General features: G+C 42.9%; 1 protein-coding gene across 4 annotated transcripts in view; it reads right to left on the reverse strand.

The window, feature by feature from the left end:
- AMOTL1 (angiomotin like 1) overlaps nucleotides 1-18,328 on the reverse strand; it is a 212,227-nt gene that overhangs the window by 117,239 nt on the left and 76,660 nt on the right. Inside the window, exon 1 of one of the 4 annotated variants that reach the window (XM_089687939.1) lies at nucleotides 14,103-14,245. The exons of the other annotated variants lie outside the window; for them this stretch is intronic. The gene's annotated coding sequence lies outside the window, so the exon portion shown is untranslated. Of the gene's footprint in view, nucleotides 1-14,102; nucleotides 14,246-18,328 lie in introns of those variants that run through there. 4 annotated transcript variants of the gene reach the window in all.

The raw sequence follows: 18,328 nt of genomic DNA on the forward strand, positions 1-18,328 counted from the left end.
TTCTTTCCTTTTCTGTTTGTTTTGATGTGACAGTGGACAGCTGTCTTTAGTTGCGATAATCTGAGTTTCACTGATGTTATTGTTACCTATGTGCCATTGATAGCCCCTACGTGGGCATACGTTTTGCCTTATTGGAATTAGAGCGTTGTCTGCTCTATTATACATTTTCTATCGGTGCAATTGATAGCCCCTGCATGGGCGTGTTTTGTTGCCTCTGTTTTATACTGTTTAAAATTAATAAAAACCATTGAAATACAAAAGAAGTCCTAATTGCAGTTTGCAGGAAGCCATGTGGGGGACACAGAAAACATGTGGAAGAAGGTGCTCTGGTCAGGTGAGACCAAAATTGAACTTTTTGGCCTAAAAGCAAAACGCTGTGTGTAGGAAAACTAACACTGCACATAACCATGAACACACGGTGGCAGCATCATGTTTGGATGCTTTTCTTCAGCAGGGACAGGGAAGCTGGTCAGAGTTGCTGGGAAGATGGATGGAGCCAAATACAGGGCAATCTTAGAAGAAACCTGTTAGAGTCTGCAAAAACCTTGAGACTGGGGTGGACATTCACCTTCCAGCAGGACAACCACCCTAAACATACGGCCAGAGCTACAATGAAATGGTTAAGATCAAAGCATATTCATGTCTTAGAATTGCCCAGTCAAAGTCCAAACCTAAATCCAATTGAGAATCTGTGGCAAGACTTGAGACATCCCCAAAAAGACTTGCAGCTGTAATTGCAGTGCAGCAAAAGGTGGTTCTACAAAGTATTGACTCGGAGGGGCTGAATACAAATGCACGCCACACTTTTCACATATTTATTTGTAAAAAAAAATTTGAAAACCATTTATCATTTTCCTTCCACTTCACAATTATGTGCCACTTTGTGTTGGTCTATCACATAAAATCCCAATAAAATACATTTACGTTTTTGGTTGTAACATAACAAAATGTTGAAAATTTTAAAGGGGTATGAATACTTTTTCAAGGCACTGTAAATCACTAGCATAAGAACAATCATTTTGACCGCGAGTCATAAAAACAGGGGTTACAATGGTCTTAGCTGAAACTTGATCCCTATCCCAAGGTTCCTGAGAGGTTTCTTCATATAGGAGCACCTTCAGTGACTATAGGGGTGAGGTGTTTTTTTTTTGACAATCATACTAATGGTGGTAAGACATGTAGTCACAACCCAACCACCAAATGATCATTCTTTCAAATTGCTAGCCCCAGGAATACAAATTTTGCCCAAGGGTCATAAAAACAGGAGTTGCAGTGGTCTCGTCCCCAACTGGCACCCTATCCTAAGGTTCCTGAGATTTTTCTGCAGGAACAACTTTAGTGGCTATAGGGCTGAGGTGGTTTTATTGTCAGTCCTAATATACTATACTATACCTAATATATGTAGGCACATCAAAACCAATAAAAGGATCAATCTTTCAAGTGACTAACCCACGCTCATTTTGCACAAAAGTCATAAAAACAAGGGTTACAGTGGTTGCACCTGCTCCTGTATCCAAAGGTTCTTGAGATGTTTCTACATATTGAAGCACCTTTAATGGCTATAGGGTGAGGTAGTATTACTGAGAGTGCTAATATACTCATCCCACAAAGAGTGGTCAGACATGTATTCACAACCCAACCACCAAATGATCATTTTATCAAATGGCTAGCCCATGAACACTCATTTTGTCCAAGGGTCATAAAAGCAGGAGTTGAAGTGATTATGTCCTCAACTGGCCTCTTTTCTCAAGGTTTTTGAGATTTTTCTGAATAAAGGAGCTCCTTTAAGCTGCCCATAGATGGGTTGAAATTCAGTCGGTTCTGTAGGGACCGGATGCATTTTGATCCATCTATGGCTGTTCCTGCTCGACAGATGTGGATCCAACTATCAACTGCTGTTGAATGGGACTGTTGGAAAAGTTTGTTGAGTGACTGCAAGCTGATGCTTAGTGTATTCTGACAGCAGTGGAGTCACCCTGTCAGAATACAATGGTAAAGCAGGGAGGATTCCCCATTCACCTCACACGTTTTTCAATCAGACTGCCGACTTATTGCAAAAAAATGAACTGTTTATGGCCAGCCTTAGAGACTATATGGTTGAAGAGGTTTTATTGGCAGTCTTATTATACTAATAGTGATCAGACATATAGGCACAACCCAACTAATAAATTGATCATTCTTTCAAATGACTAGTCCATGAACACTCATGTTACCCAAGAGTCATAAAAACGGTTTCCAGGGTTCATGAGACATTACTACGTATTGCAATTTAGTGGCTGTAGAGGTGAGGTGGTTTTATTAGCAGTGCTAACTTACTAATCATACAGATGGTGGTCAGACATGAAGGCAAAACCCAGCCAATACAGTATTGCCTGTGACCCTATGTCTGCAGCCCGCCACTTATATAGGGAAAGACATTTCAAGACTGCTGAATGAAATGAGTAGCAAAGCAGTTCTGACAGTTGTCCTTCCAGGCGATGACAGGCTGAAGCTGTGCAGAACAGGGAAGGACAAATTAAAGGGAACCTATCATAAGAAATATGTTTAATGCAAAGTGTTAATGCCTCCATTACCTCACATCATTTATTTATTACTGACATCTATATACTGTTGACAATATAATCAGCGCTTTACATTCACATCAAGGAGATCATGCACACTTCATGCATATAGTAATTTGGCCAGGATTTGAACCTAGGACCCCAGTGCTGTAGGCAGAGTTGCCAACCAATAAAGCCTGGCGCACACGTACCAAAAGTCAGCTGGTTCAGCAGGAACTGGCCAACTTTCGGTCAGTGTGTACCTCTGTCTGTTCAGCAGAAGCCAGTCTAACAACTAGCTTCTGTCAAACGGTCTTGTTGGAAAAGCAGCATTGGATCCGTGTGTGCAGCCAGCCAATGGATGGGAGCGCTGACCAGTGTATTCTGATTAGGAGAAGCCCCCCTCAGAATACTGGCACAGTGGGAGAGATCCCCGCATCACACATCATTGTGTTGATGTGGGGATTATTATTATACAGGATTTATATAGCACCAACAGTTTGCTCAGCGCTTTACAATATAATGGGAGACAATACAGCAACAATACAGTTCAATACAAGAGGGATTTGAGGGCCCTGCTCCTCGGAGCTTACAATCTAGGAGGGAGGGTTTTTTGTTCAATAAGCTGGTTGAATGAAAAAAAAAAAAAAAATAAACATGTATACCTACCTTAAGCCACTGGTCTGCCCACAATAATGATTTTCTAACATCCAGGGTCAGCATCTATTTCATGTACTGAGATGAGAGGTGACACAAGAATGTCAGTTTTGATGTCTGTGAAGTTCTTGCAAGGGCTCACAAATGTCTGACACAGAACAGCCCCTGCTGAAGCCTCTCACCTTATGACTCGCTGCAAAGATACAATGTTGCAGTCTGATCACTGGCTGCAGCTAACTGATGAGATCATCTCATTCTAGGCAATGTCCCTGTACTGAAAGCAAGGATAGCTCTTTAAGCACAGTGACTAAATGGTTAGCATTTCCACCATGCAGTACTAGGGGCCGCTGGTTCAAATCCCAACACCTGCCTGGAGTTTGCATGTTCTCCCTGTGCTTGCGTGGGTTTCCTCCGGGTACTCCGGTTTTCTCCCACACTCCAAAGACATGCTGGTTAGATTAATTGGATCCTGTCTAAATTGGCCCTAGTATGTGTATGTATGAATGTGAGTTAGGGACCTTAGATTGTACACTCCTTGAGGGTAGGGACTGATGTGAATGTACAATATATATGTAAAGCGCTGCGTGTATTGACGGCGCTATATAAGTACCTGAAACAAATAAATAATAGGTGGAGTGATGCTGTGTAGAGGATTGGAGGACGTGAATATAAATACAGAAGCTGAAATCTAAGCAGATATAAAGACACACACTCATTCAGCTCCATAATCATTAAAGTGGAACTTCACTCTCTCAGACAACACTGACTATTTCTAATCCTTAGGTTGCTAGCATTAGTAAATAGATAGGAAGGTGTATCATATTTACTTGTTTTAAACTTTTTTTTTACATTTCTTCAGTTACTTCCTGGTTTTAATGCTTAGGCAAATGATGTCATATATCCCAGGAGTCTTCAGGAGGGAAAGATGGGTTTTCTCAGCTACGCATACCCCCATGCCTAAGCTAAGGGCAGATGGCTTCCAGGAAGTAAATGCTACATGAATCATCTGTCCTAACTTAAGATGGCCACTGACAAAAATGCTGAGGAGTGTTTTTCAAAGTGATTTCTCAGCATAATAAAGAATGGAGACAAGGATGGATGGGGGAGTTTGCTTTGAATATTAAAAAAGAATTAAATAGCGTTTTTATTTGTGCTGCTCAGACGCAATGTAGTTCCGCTTTAATAGATAATCAAGATTATTTTTTAATTACGAGCAGTTTAAGTACCTGAGCCTACCATAATGTTATCAGTTTGGAAGATTACAATGAAATAAAAGTGCAATGTAGCACATACCAGGAGGGGCCCCACATATACCACATAAGCCTTGGTTCACATTACTGCGACCTGAAAGTCGTGCGACTTAACAGTGCAACTTTGCAGGCGACTTGAGTACTACTTTGAAGCAACTTTCAGGGAATGCCTGAGTAATCTTCCTGTAATGTCAGATCCAAATCACATCAATATAGATGACGATCCGACTTGGAGGCGACTTCCATTAAATTCTATGGGCACAAGTCGGATAGAAGTCGCTTTGAAGTAGTAAAGGAACCTTTTCTAAAGTCGGAGCAACTTCAGTAGTGCTAATTAAGACCGCTCTCATTGACTAACATGAGATTTCACATGTCACGTGACTTGGAGTCTCACAAGACGGATTCCAAGTCGCAGCAGTGTGAACCGAGCCTAAGAGAAAATTAACAAATAATACTACTGGACATTTGCCGCTGTCCATTGTGTACCCACATAATAAAAAGAAAAGCTTAATGGTCATCCAGTATGCTACTTAGCAATCCTTCCTTTCCATGAAGGGGTACCCGTTGTCTTATTTGGAAGGTAACATTCAAGAGTTAAATTACGAGCCGTGCCACTTTCAGCTGGTGAAACCAAACACCAACCAGATGTTTCTTGAAAGCCAGTGAACAGAATTTAGCACAGAACAATGGTGTGTTTATGTGAAAATGAACACACAGCCACACAAATACAAAGATACCAAACAATGGGCCACGCGTTTAAATCTTGAAAAAAAGAAGTGTGTGTTACTTCCAGCAGCCAATCATGTTCCAGCTGTGGATGTTACAATACAGGCTGCAGGGAAGAACAACTGGAAGCTTACCAGTTGTTGGAGAGACAACACAGACTTTCTGAAGACATCAGCCCCAACTACGGAGTGTTCTCGTAATCTACTCACTGCTGTGGGATTCTGCCAGCTGTTTAGAGGAAAATGATGACGGCACTCCAACACCACAGCGTTAATTTCTTGCTTTGCCCCGGTCTTTCCATATCCTGTCCCTCCTCTTCTTCACCCCTCTTCTCTTCCGTCTTTCTGTCTATCCTCATAATACATTTACTGTGCCTATACAGTGTAGGCAGCTTTGTAAGTCAGGGTATCCAGAACCCCACAGAACTGGCCTGTGATCTATGGTCAGGGACTGCAGCACAGACAGAATTCCATGCAAAAAAGAATTCGGTTTAAAACAAAAGAATTTGGTTTAATAACAAAAAATGTTTAATGAATCCTGAGAACTAGAATATAGAGCTGAATGACATAAAGAAAAGGAAGCATATTCCTATTGCACACCATACTGAATTCAAACAAAGAATTTAGATTATGCACCTAATAATTGTCCCCTCCACCTAGTAACTAGCTTTCCATAGACTAAAACAAAAATGCTCAAGCCTAAAACACAGGAAAAACATGCATAAAAATGTAAGAAAAGCATGAGTGCCAAAGTGCCCATGTTGCCCAAGAGCTTGTTGCAAAGCTCAAGCTTTTATTGTAAGATCACATCAAAATGCAACATTTATCTGTCCAGGACCCCTCATTATTACCAACCTGATCAAAGGATCATGTGTGGCCCCGAAATGTGTTTATATGTGTTCCTACAACAAAAATGTCTACGTTTTCTAGGTTTTATACAGCTGCTGCAGCACATTACCTATGGTGAATGTAGTGTTGGCTTTAATCAGTATAGGTATCACTAATGCAGATGTTGCATTCCCTTCCCAACAGAGGCAGATGTGTATGTTGCATCTAATGTCCAAGTTTCCAAACGGTCATTGTTTGCATGACAGCCACTTTTCTGCCTTATTGAGAAAGGGACTTGTCATGTGGACAGTTTTGTAAAGCTAGCCATACACATTAAGATCTCTCTTGTTCAGTCCCGTGGGTATGAGCAAGAGAAGCCATTAAAATCCCCCTTCCACACTAAAAAACAAGGATGGACGATTTTGCAGTGGCAGCTATTGCACTCTGACAGCCGGCACCCGCAGCTGTCAGAATACCCAAACAATGCCTGCATCTGATTGGATGTAATAATTGTTCAGACAAAAATTTTCTGCTCAAAGCCTTCATCAAAAATAGACTGTAAAATCTACTTTTGCCGAGTCAGGTGATGCCGACAGGTCAACACTGGAAGGACCTGCAGGAATCGGACACATTTCAGTCCCATGTATAGCCAGCTTTATACCAACTACAATCACATACATGACACATCTGCTTATATGTGTCCCTCTGGGGAGATTTCCCCATCACTTCTTGTCTTGGAGGCACAAAAGGATTTGAAAGGAAATCTCTCCAAAGTGAACAGAATTCTTTGAGAGTTTTTACAGATACAGATGTAACTTGTGGACTGAACTGAAATCTCAAACAATGTTATGAGCTTTCTCAGCTATATTCTTTGAACTACAAAGCAACATCCCTCCATGTTTTGGAGCATGAGCAAAAAGGGGACAACAACATTGCTCCTCCACAGATGGAATGCAGTGAGTGAGCATTGTCAGCCTAGTACAGAAAAGGCTGAATTCACAATGCTATTGGGTAAACCTAGTTATGTTCAAAAAGGGACAGTTATTTTTAGCTGAGCCCAATGGGATTTGTAAATTACAGTCACATTGCCAAAATAAAGATACTTATCCTTTCGTTTAAGAATTGAGCCTAAAGGCTGGTACACAAAGGCTGAGTATCGTCTGGTATCGCTGGTTCAACAGAAATCGGCTGACATTCGGCCCATGTGTACAGTAGCCTGTCCGACAGAAGCTGGCCTAATGATTGGCTTTTATTGAAAGAGCATGCTGGAAAACCAGCATCCGATCAACGCCCGCACCCAATAGCTGTGAGTGCGAATCAGAGTTTTCTGGCGGGGGGCAGTCCCCCGTCATCAGCTCAGTGGGGAATATCAATGCACTAACTTTGCTTAGTTAGTATGGCAACCTCTCAGTTTTCTTTTTTTGCTCAACCCGCTGGGTTGAACGGAAATGAAAAAAAGCTCCCTGTGTGTACCAGGCATTGTGTGTTACAGGCAAGGTCACCAATTGAAGATCAAGGAAGAAAGCTTAAATAAATGTCAACTAAGGCAGTGATTACATTGATAATTTTTCGTTCAACTAGCGGTTTGAATGAAAAAAAACAAAAGAGATATGATTCCCCCCACCCACACTTTTAAGGTGGCTGGGGGAATCCTTTCACTGTTATATTGTATGCTAACAGCAGAGACTTCCCTGCCATCACAATACAATGATCAGTGTTGCTGGCTATAGCTGGCAACACTGATTGATCAGGAAAAGCTCATCAGGCTGGTTGTACACAAGTCAATTGAAATTCATGGTTCCTGCTGAACTGGCCAATTTTGATCCATGTATGGGTGGCTTTATGCAGTCATCATATCTAAGGACTAGTAAGCTGCAATCTATTACAATTTTGGCTTTGGGCTTAGATATGCTTTATGAAAAGACTAAAAGACACTTCTGGATTTTTCAGGAATTGCAGGTTCAAGCTACAAATATGGAGATCATGAGAGGTACCAGTGCTTTGTGTGAGGGATCAGAGGCACAAACTAATGTGGGGGGAAACTGAGTTTCTGTGGTAATGGCATAAAAAATTTAATAAGTAAACACTAATTCTACAAGGTCTCAGTTTGCTCTACATCCCCGTAATCTTGCCTCCTGTGTGACAGAGGCACTTCAAATCAGCTTATACAACCCTTTAAACTCCACAAATTCCTACATTAGTGGTGGCATTTGACTTATGCGGAAGCCCAACATTCCCTGACAAGTTAACAATGACAACTGGAAGCATAAGCAACAAGGGAGCGGACTCTTCTCTAAACCTCTGCTGCCTTCACACTCCAAAGAAGAGAACAGCCAATGGGAAGATCTTCACCCAGATCTTATGGGACATTGAGAAATTATCCTCCCCTTCCATCTATAGGAAACCTGAACTAAATATAGCACTGGTTATGTTATTACTTGCCCAAGGGTCTAGTAAATGGGTTCCTGCTTGAAATAATGGAGGACAGGGAACAAAACACTGAACCCTCCAGGCCTTTATAGTATGATCTAGTAAGTCACAAGGTCACACAAGTCATAAGTAAACATCCCCAAACTGACTCATTATCCCCGATACTAAATATTGCATTAATTCCAAAATATTAGTTGCCATACAGACAGATCTTTTATCCCCGATGATACAAGATTGGTGCACTCCTGTTCACCAAAAACACCTTCAGCACCAGCATGCAGACAAGTTTCATATTTCTTCTTCATTTTAATGTCTTATCAACTGCCCAGTAAAAAACGATTTCTCTGGCCATAAACTATTTTTGTAATGCATACTCCCAAGCAACATATTTTCCAGCATACTGGAAGATTTATTAGATTGAAGCTACTCTGAAGTGTTCATCTACATTTATCAGTCACAAGTAATGTTTGAACCTTGATCACATCAGATATATAATCAGTACTTTACCTGTACAATACAGAAGTCACAGGTTAGGGTCCATTCATACAGGCATATGCATATTTTCTGCATGTTCTTGTTGGCAGGAGATCCTGCCAAATATACACATCTAAAGCCCTAGCATTTAGGTGTGTACAGCGTTTACACATATACAGTTATTCATTCATTTAAAAGAGTAGCTACATGTTTATGTGTGTTTAGTCGCATTTATACACATTTATGCACAATTCCAGGTAAAATATGCAGATGTGTGTGGCCCTGGATGCAGAGGTGTCCTGCTCTTTTCATCAAAGCTAAACACAGCTTACATTTTGGCAGGTATGCGCAGTTGTGTGTATAGGCTCATTATTTACTATACTGCTGTGCACAGTGCATATCTTAACACAGTGTTTTCTGCCTGTGTCAATGAGCCCCTAGAAACACCACAGGGGATACAAATCAACCAATGTTACTGACACAGGTTAAAGTGGAACTGTACGTACAAACAAAAATGTGAACAGGCGGGTTTTTTTTTTTTTAATGCAGAAAAGACATACTATCGTGGGAATACAATAAAGCACTACTGACAGTTTTCTGGCATTATGGCCCTACAAAATGACCTGAGCCAGAGTAAAAAGTGCCTATCATCCGTTTTGGTAACTTACAGTGCCTTGAAAAAGTATTCATACCCCTTGAAATTTTCCACATTTTGTCATGTTACAATCAAAAACGCTAATGTATTTTATTGGGAGTTTATGTGAAGTGGAAGAAAAATTACAAATGGTTTTCTATATTTTTTACAAATAGATATCTGAAAAGTGTGGCATGCATTTGTATTCAGCTCCCTTTACTCTGATAGAACCAACTGCCTTCAGAAGTCACCCAATTATTAAATAGAGTCTACCTGTGTGTAATTTAATCCCAAGCTTTGAACATCTCAGGGAGCAGTATTCAATCCATCATCAGAAAATGGAAAGAGTATGGTACAACTACAAACCTACCAAGACATGGCCGTCCTCCTAATCTGACAGGCCGGGCAAGGAGAACATTAACCGCTAGCCTACAGGGCACTTATACCCCCTTCCTGCCCAGGACAATTTCCAGCTTTCAGCGCTGTCGCAATTTGAATGACAATTGCGCATTCAAACAACACTGTACCCATATGAAATTTTTACCATTTTTTTGTGACAGATAGAGCTTTATTTTGGTGGTATTTAATCACCTCTGGGTTTTTTATTTTTTCTTAAACAAACCAAAAACCACTGAAAATTTTGAAAAAAAAAGTTTTTTTCTTAGTTTTTGTTATAACATTTTGTAAATAAGTGATTTTTCTCCTTCACTGATGTGCGCTAATGAGGCTGCACTGATGGACACTGATAGGTGGCACTGATGAGGAGGCACTGGTAGGTGGCACTTATGGGCATTGACAGGTATCACTGATGGGCACTGATAGGCAGCACTGATACATGACACTGATAGGCGGCACTGACTGGCACTGACAGGTGGCACTGATGTGCACTGATAGGTGGCACTGATGGGTGACACTGAAAGGCAGCTCAGATGGGCACTGATATGTGGCATTGATGTGCACTGGTAGGCACTAATATGTGGCATTGATGTGGCAATGATGGGCACTGGCACGAGGCACTGATGAGCACTGGCATAAGGCACTGATGGATACTGACAGGTGGCACTGCTCGGGCTACACTGATCATCAGTGCCCTGATGATCAGTGTACATGTCCCCTCAGCGGAAAGCCGATTACCGGCTCTCCTCTCCTCTCGTGCTGTCAGTGTGACAGCTCGAGAGGAGAGAAATGCCGATAACTGGCATTTCCGTTTACATGTGATCAGCTGTGATTGGACACAGCTGATCACATGACCGAGCCGACATCTTCGGCTCTTTCCGTGATCAGTGATCCGCTGTGTCCGAGGGACACAGCGCACCGCCGATCGCCACACTGCGCACTCCCTGAGCTGCGCATGCGCAGCGAGAATGGGAGGACATCATATGACGTCCTCCCAGAACGAGAGAACCACCTTGCGTCCGTCATATTACTATATGGCGGGCGGAAGGTAGTTAATCAGAGAAGCAGACAAGAGGCCCATGGTAACTCTGGAGGAGCTGCAGAGAACCACAGCTCTTGTGGGAGAATCTGTCCACAGGACAACTATTAGTCTGGTATTAATCTGGTATTTATGGAAGAGTGGCAAAAAGAAAGCCATTGTTGAAAGAAAGCCATGAGAAGTCCCGTTTGCAGTTTTGCAAGAAGCTATGTGGGGGACACAGCAAACGTGGGGCTCTGGTCAGATGAGACCAAAATTTAACTTTGTGGCCCAAAAGCAAAACGCTATGTGTTTGCGGAAAGCTAACACTGCACATCACCATGAACACACCACCCCCACCGTGAAACATGGTGGTGGCAGCATCATGTTGTGGGGATGCTTTTCTTTAGCAGGGACAGGAAAGCTGGTCAGAGTTGATGGGAAGATGGATGGAGCCAAATACAGGACAATTTTAGATGAAAACCTGTTAGAGTCTGCAAAAGACGTGAGACTGGGGCGGAAGTTCCCCTTTCAGCAGGGCAACAACCCTAAATATACGGCCAGAGCTACAATGGAATGGTTTAGATCAGGGGTGGGCAAACTGCGGCTCTCCAGCTGTTGCAGGACTACAAGTTCTGAGTCATGCTTCTAACTTCCGGTCTTTACAATGCCTCATGGGAAATATAGTTCCACAACAGCAGTAGGGCCGCAGTTTGCCCACCCCTGATTTAGATCAAAGCATATTTATGTGTTAGAATGGCCCGGTCAGACTTAAATCCAATTGAAAATCTGTGGCAAGACCTGAAAATTGCTCTCCATCCAATCTGACAGAGCTTGAGCTATTTTGCAAAGAAGAATGGGCAAAAATGTTCCTCTCTAGATGTGCAAAGCTGGTAGAGACATCCCCAAAAAGTCTTGCAGCTGTAATTACAGTGAAAGGTGGTTTTACAAAGTATTGACTCCGGGGGCTGAATACAAATGCATGACACACTTTTCACATATTTATTTGTAAAAAATGTTGAAAACCATTTATCATATTCCTTTCACATCAGAATTATGTGCCACTTTTGTGTTGGTCTATCACATAAAATCCCAATAAAATACATTTATGTTTTTGGTTGTAACATGACAAAATGTGGAAAATTTCAAGGGGTATGAATACTTTTTCAAGACACTGTAACTGTTATGTATGAAAGATTCAGGTAGTTCTTAATAGCCCTACTTTTACAAAGTGGCACGAATAACGCAGCAAATTAAAAATCATAGATAATGAAACTGGAGCTAATTAAAACTTACTTTAACTTGGTGTATAGAGACAGGCAGAGTGCCTGTCTCTGTCCCAGTGTAGCAGAGCATATTTGCTGCTGTTACCCTCTCCCATCACTGGTTGTTAAGGATGCTGTCACAGTTGACAGCCACCTAGCAACCAGTGATGCTGCAGTGGGCACAGCCTGAAGGGGAGCTGAGACAATAGCTCCCCTTCAGGTTTCATCTCACTGATGGGAGAATTAGGGCCTGTGAATCCCATCAGATTCCGCCCCTCACAGGGAATGAACTCCTGCAACAGAAAATGGGGGAAAATGGTACCTAGAAGAAGACTGGCCAAAGATGACAGTGGCTGGTGAGGACGTTCTATAGTTGTTATAGTACAGTTTTAATTTAAATGAATCAATGTTTGCTGCATAACGTCTAGTGAAGAAAACTTGCAGTAAAAAATAGTATGTGTGAGGAACATTATATCCCACTGTGTGACAGTTATTATAACTCAGAAGCACTGCATCTCCCTGTGTGACAGGTATTATAACTGAGGAACATTACATCCCACTGTGTGACAGTTATTACAACTCAGAAGCACTGCATCTCCCTGTGTGACAGGTATTATAACTGAGGAACATTACATCCCACTGTGTGACAGTTATCACTGAGAAGCACTGTGTCTGACTGTTACAGTTATCACTAAAAGCACTGAATCTCATTTTGTGACAGTTATTAGAACTGAAAAGAACTGCATCTTGCATGTGAGTTAGTATCATTGAGAAGTATTGCATCTCACCGTGTAACAAATATTGTAACCGAGGAGCACTGCATCTCACCGCGTAACAAATATTGTAACCGACGAGCACCGCATCTCACCGCGTAACAAATATTGTAACCGACGAGCACCGCATCTCACCGCGTAACAAATATTGTAACCGACGAGCACCGCATCTCACCGCGTAACAAATATTGTAACCGACGAGCACCGCATCTCACCGCGTAACAAATATTGTAACCGACGAGCACCGCATCTCACCGCGTAACAAATATTGTAACCGACGAGCACCGCATCTCACCGTGTAACAAATATTGTAACCGAGGAGCACTGCATCTCACCGTGTAACAAATATTGTAACCGAGGAGCACTGCATCTCACCGTGTAACAAATATTGTAACCAAGGAGCACTGCATCTCACCCTGTAACAAATATTGTAACTGAGGAGCACTGCATGACAGTTAATATAATCAAGGAACACTGCATCTCACTGCATGACAGTTATTATAATCGAGGAACACTACATCTCACTGTGGTGACAGTTATTGTTACTGAGCAGCACTGTTTGTGACAGTTGTCAATCACTGCATCTTACCATATAATTAGAAAACACTGTACCTTGCAGTGTGACAGTTAGTACAACTGAGAAGCACTGCATCTCACTGTGTGACAGTTATTGTAACTGAGAAGCAGTATATCTCACTGTGTAACAGACATTGTAACTGAGGAGCATCACATTTCATTTTGACAGTTATTACCACTGAAGAGCATTGCTCTTAATTGTGTGACAGCTATTATCACTGAAGAACACACATGTATTGGTGATCAGTGCAGGGAGGTGATCAGGAAGGTGATTAGTGCAGTGAGCCCTCTGCAGGAACAATTGCCAAAATCCTGGAAGTGTCCCTGACAAATCTGCATATAGCAGGACTGAGATGGAGAGGCACAGCTTTAGCCATGTGCTGACCAGGTATAATGATCACGGACGTGTACCAGATCAGACTTGTACACTCCAGGTGCCACATGGGCACAGGCTAGGTTGTCAGCCACTATCAGAGCCCAGGTCCCCAGCTGTGTTCCCTATACAGTCCGCAGAACACACAAAGGGCAGTGCTCACCTCTCACTGGAGTCCCCGGGGCAGAGTCTGAGCACAGGGCTGGCAGGAGGCGACCAGAGCGGAGTGCATGATGCGGCCAGACAGAGTAGAGATCATCCACAGAGAGCAGAGTGCCCAACACTGAGTGGAGAGAACTGCAACAATCAGCCCCATTCACTGGAATGAGAAGAATGTGCGCCACCCCGGGTCCTAGTGCCTGGACTGTGGGACTGCTGCCTGCACTGGGTCCTAGTGCCTGGACTGTCTTGCTGCTGCCTGCACTGGGTCCTAGTGCCTGGACTATAACAATTAATGGCTCAGCCACATGCCTGCAAAAATTCAGTGCGTTTTTGTGCTCTGCGGGAATCTGAACAATTTTGCACACATTCCCACAATGAACAAAACACATGCATCGCTTTTGCAGGCACATGGCAGTGCTATTAATTCTTAATGGCTCCCACACACACCTCACCTTAATGTAAGCACAAAATTGTGCACCAAAACGCATGGTAACAAAGTACTATGCTTTTTGCTGCAGCACCATTTAAAAAAAAAGGTGCTTGCATTTCTTTAGTGCAAATTTTGTACGTAGGGTAGCCCTAAATGCGATGCACAAAAAACATGCACACACTGTTATATCTATCTAGGTGTGAATGAAGCCTCAGACTGCTGCCTGCACTGGGTCCTAGTGACTGCACTGTGTGACTACTGCCTGTACTCGGTACAGGTGCCTGCTTGTACTGGGTCCTAGTACCAGGACTGTGAGATTGTTGCTGCCTTGATTCCTAGTGCCTGGACAGTGTAACTGTTCCCTGCAATAGGTCCTAGTGCCTGGGCTGTATGCACTGGGTCCTAGTGCCAGTGTAGCAGTAAAAATGAGTATCCCTGTCTACAGCGCATGTGTGGATTCCTGCACATGCCATCAAGTGATTGTGATGTTTCAATGAGAGGAGTGGCTGTCTTGAATCATCTGTTCATTACTTGGATACATTTTATAGTAAAGGGGAGAGAAAGGGATGTTTTATCCTCTCCTCTCTACCCTTAGGCAGCCTACACTTCTGGAGCTAAAAGAATGATTTCTCCCTCTCTCTCCACCCATGGCAGCCTGCACCCCACAATGTAGTTTCCCTTTTTGATAAATATGAAAATGGGCACTGGCTGTGATTCAAGGAGGGAGAAACTGCCCATTCCACCACGTTTCACAGCGTAGTACGTGACAATACATTAATGTGCATTGCAGTGGTCTCCTGCAAAACAGTGCATGCCAACAAACTGTGTTAGGGTGCAATTCAAATTTATGGCATCTCATCACACCAAAACATGTAACATTTATTTCATTGCATTTGGAGTAAAGCCTATGGTAATGTAGGCACTACTGAAAAAAAATGCTGTGAATGGGCTCTTAGGTTTCATAATTTGGTCAAATAAACAGGAAACCTGATTTGCCATCATATGGGAACAGTTACACTTTTGCAGCAAATTTTAGGGTCCATGTACAGCTATGCGTTGTGGTAAGGCGCCCACTACCGCAACACACAATATATGAACTGGGGTGACTTTTGAATGGCACCCCAACACACTGTTCAGGAACACAAGTGGTGGCACGCTGTGTTTCAAATGTTAGGACATGCACGAACCATTAATGCAGTGTAAAATTGTAAACATGCCCCTAAAAATTGATATCCCCTCCCTAACATGGCCTGTGAAATCTGGTATCCTCTCAATAACAAGGTGCACCAAAGTGAACTTGTTGCCCATAGCAAACAGATGAAACTGCAGCCTGCCTGAGGGCCTACAACCTGGGCTGTGTGATAGTGGCCTGCACTGGGCCCTGTTGCCTGGACTGTGTGACTGCTGCCTACACTGTGTACTACTGGTTGAACTGTGAAACTGCTTCCTGCCTGAGGTCCTAGTGCCTGGCCTTTGTGACAGCTGTCTATACTGGCTCCTGGTGCCTGGGCTGTGTGACTACTGCCTATACAGGTTCCTGAGGGCCTGGGCTGTGTGACTACTGCCTATACAGGTTCCTGGTGCCTGGGCTGTGTGACTACTGCCTATACAGGTTCCTGGTGCCTGGGCTGTGTGACTACAGCCTATACAGGGTCCTAGTGCCTGGCCTTTGTGACAGCTGTCTATACTGGCTCCTGATGCCTGGGCTGTGTGACTACTGCCTATACAGGGTCCTGGTGCCTGGGCTGTGTAATTGTAACAGAACCGACCCAGTCTGCAATTGGGTACTTCTGTTAGGATATCGCTTCCCTGTCCAAACACCGACCACAGCAGACCATACAAGACTAGACGACACCAGTCTTGAAGTAAACCAGGAAATAGACTACTTTATTTTAACACAGATACAAGATATATACATTCAAGGGAACAACCCCCCCCCCTCCCCTGCATAATGACACAGGGTGGGGCAATCTACCTTTAGTAACAAGAGACACACCAACAGACAGTCCCTTCAGGAGGGAGGGCTGCTGGAAACACCCACCACCAAGCCAATACACAAACACATACATCCCATAATAGCTTGCTCCCAAGCAAGACACACAATAGAACAATGGGATGCAACCACATGGCATTAAACAATCAACAACCCCCCCACCCCAATATTAGGACAGATCACCCTGTACCCCTAACAGGCACAGGGTGACTTACACATAATAGGGATATGGGGAGCTGAGACAGGGGTCTCCCCACATCTCCAAAGTGAGCTGTGTTCCATGGGCCCCCCACCCAAAGTGACTCCTGCCTATACAGGGTCCTGGTGCCTGGGATGTGTGATTGCTGCCTACCCGAGATCTTGGTGCCTGGGCTGTGTGACTGCTCCCTGTACAGGTGCGCTAATGCCTCGGCTGTGTGACTGCTGCCTGTACAGGTGCGCTAATGCCTGGGCTGTGTGACTGCTGCCTGTACAGGTGCGCTAATGCCTGGGCTGTGTGACTGCTGCCTGTACAGGTGCGCTAATGCCTGGGCTGTGTGACTGCTGCCTGCTATGAGAGATTCATCCTCTCTTATTATCCTGGAGATCATTATCACTTTATAAACACAGAAATAATACAAAAAGAGGTAATGAAGAAACCTATAAAAGGTGAGCAAAACCAATAACTCTTTAGTGTTCAATACAAAAATATGTGTGTGAAAAAATAGTTAACTCATATTAAACCATAATGAACAATGTGCATTGCATAAATAGCGAAATAGCAGTCCCATAACATATAATTCGCTTTTGCATAACAAAGAAGTAAACTTTAAAAAGAAACATATAAAAGTCCAAATGTGAAATCTTGAAAATGATGAAAGTCCACAGGTAGGTTAACCAAACCACCTCATAGACGAGTGTGCCAGTTCCCTTAGCAAACAGTAATCTTCAAATGGTAAAAGATCATAAAGATCACCACTGCAAAAATCATCCAACTGGGGGGGGGGGGGGGGGGTACCACTCTGGATGCCTTTTTGTTCCCTGAAGATGTCCATTGCACCAGACAAAGCACATGTAGGGTGAGGCCAGTGGCATATGATGTTGTACACCTGTTGTTGATCCCTGGTGTGGTATGTATTGCCAATGTTACTCTGTAATATTCTCTGAGTATATGTGCTTTTACTAAATAGTGGTTTTAGTATACTACTCTATGGTCCTTTGTTCGTTCTCCTACCCGTTATAACTTTAAGCACTGGCTTTGAATAACCAGTGAAGGACCTGCAGGGGGTGGAGTCAGTGGTATCCTGAGTGGTGGCTGCCCAATTGGATGATTTCTGCGCTGTTGATCTATTGTCATTTGGAGATCATTACTGTTTGGTAAGGGGAACTGGCACACTTATCTGTAAGGTGGTTTCTTACATGTGGGCTTTCATCATTTTTAGGGTTTCACATTTAGACTTTTATATATTTCTCTTTGAAGTTTACTTCTTTGTTCTGCACAAGTGAATTATACTGTTTGATATGGGACTGCTATTTCAAAATGTATGTTCACAATGGTTTAATCAGAGTTAATTGCATTTCTTCACACACATAATTCTGTATTTATCACTATGAAGATATTGATTTTGTGTTCGTTTTAGATTAATTATCTTTATCATTTTGACAGAAAGTGATGTGAAATCCGAATTGTTATAGTTTTAACCAAAACAGCAGGTGAGGCTATTTTTTTTTCATAGTAACATCTGTGCTGGTGAGAGCTGTCAAGAAGGAAATTCCTCTTTCTTCGGAGAGATTTCCTCTGACCTCCTCTTGTGTATCCAAGACA

This window comes from Staurois parvus, unplaced genomic scaffold (genome assembly GCF_062004578.1).
Source record: "Staurois parvus isolate SC_StPar_1 unplaced genomic scaffold, SC_StPar_1.0 ptg000440l, whole genome shotgun sequence".
Taxonomy (NCBI): domain Eukaryota; kingdom Metazoa; phylum Chordata; class Amphibia; order Anura; family Ranidae; genus Staurois; species Staurois parvus.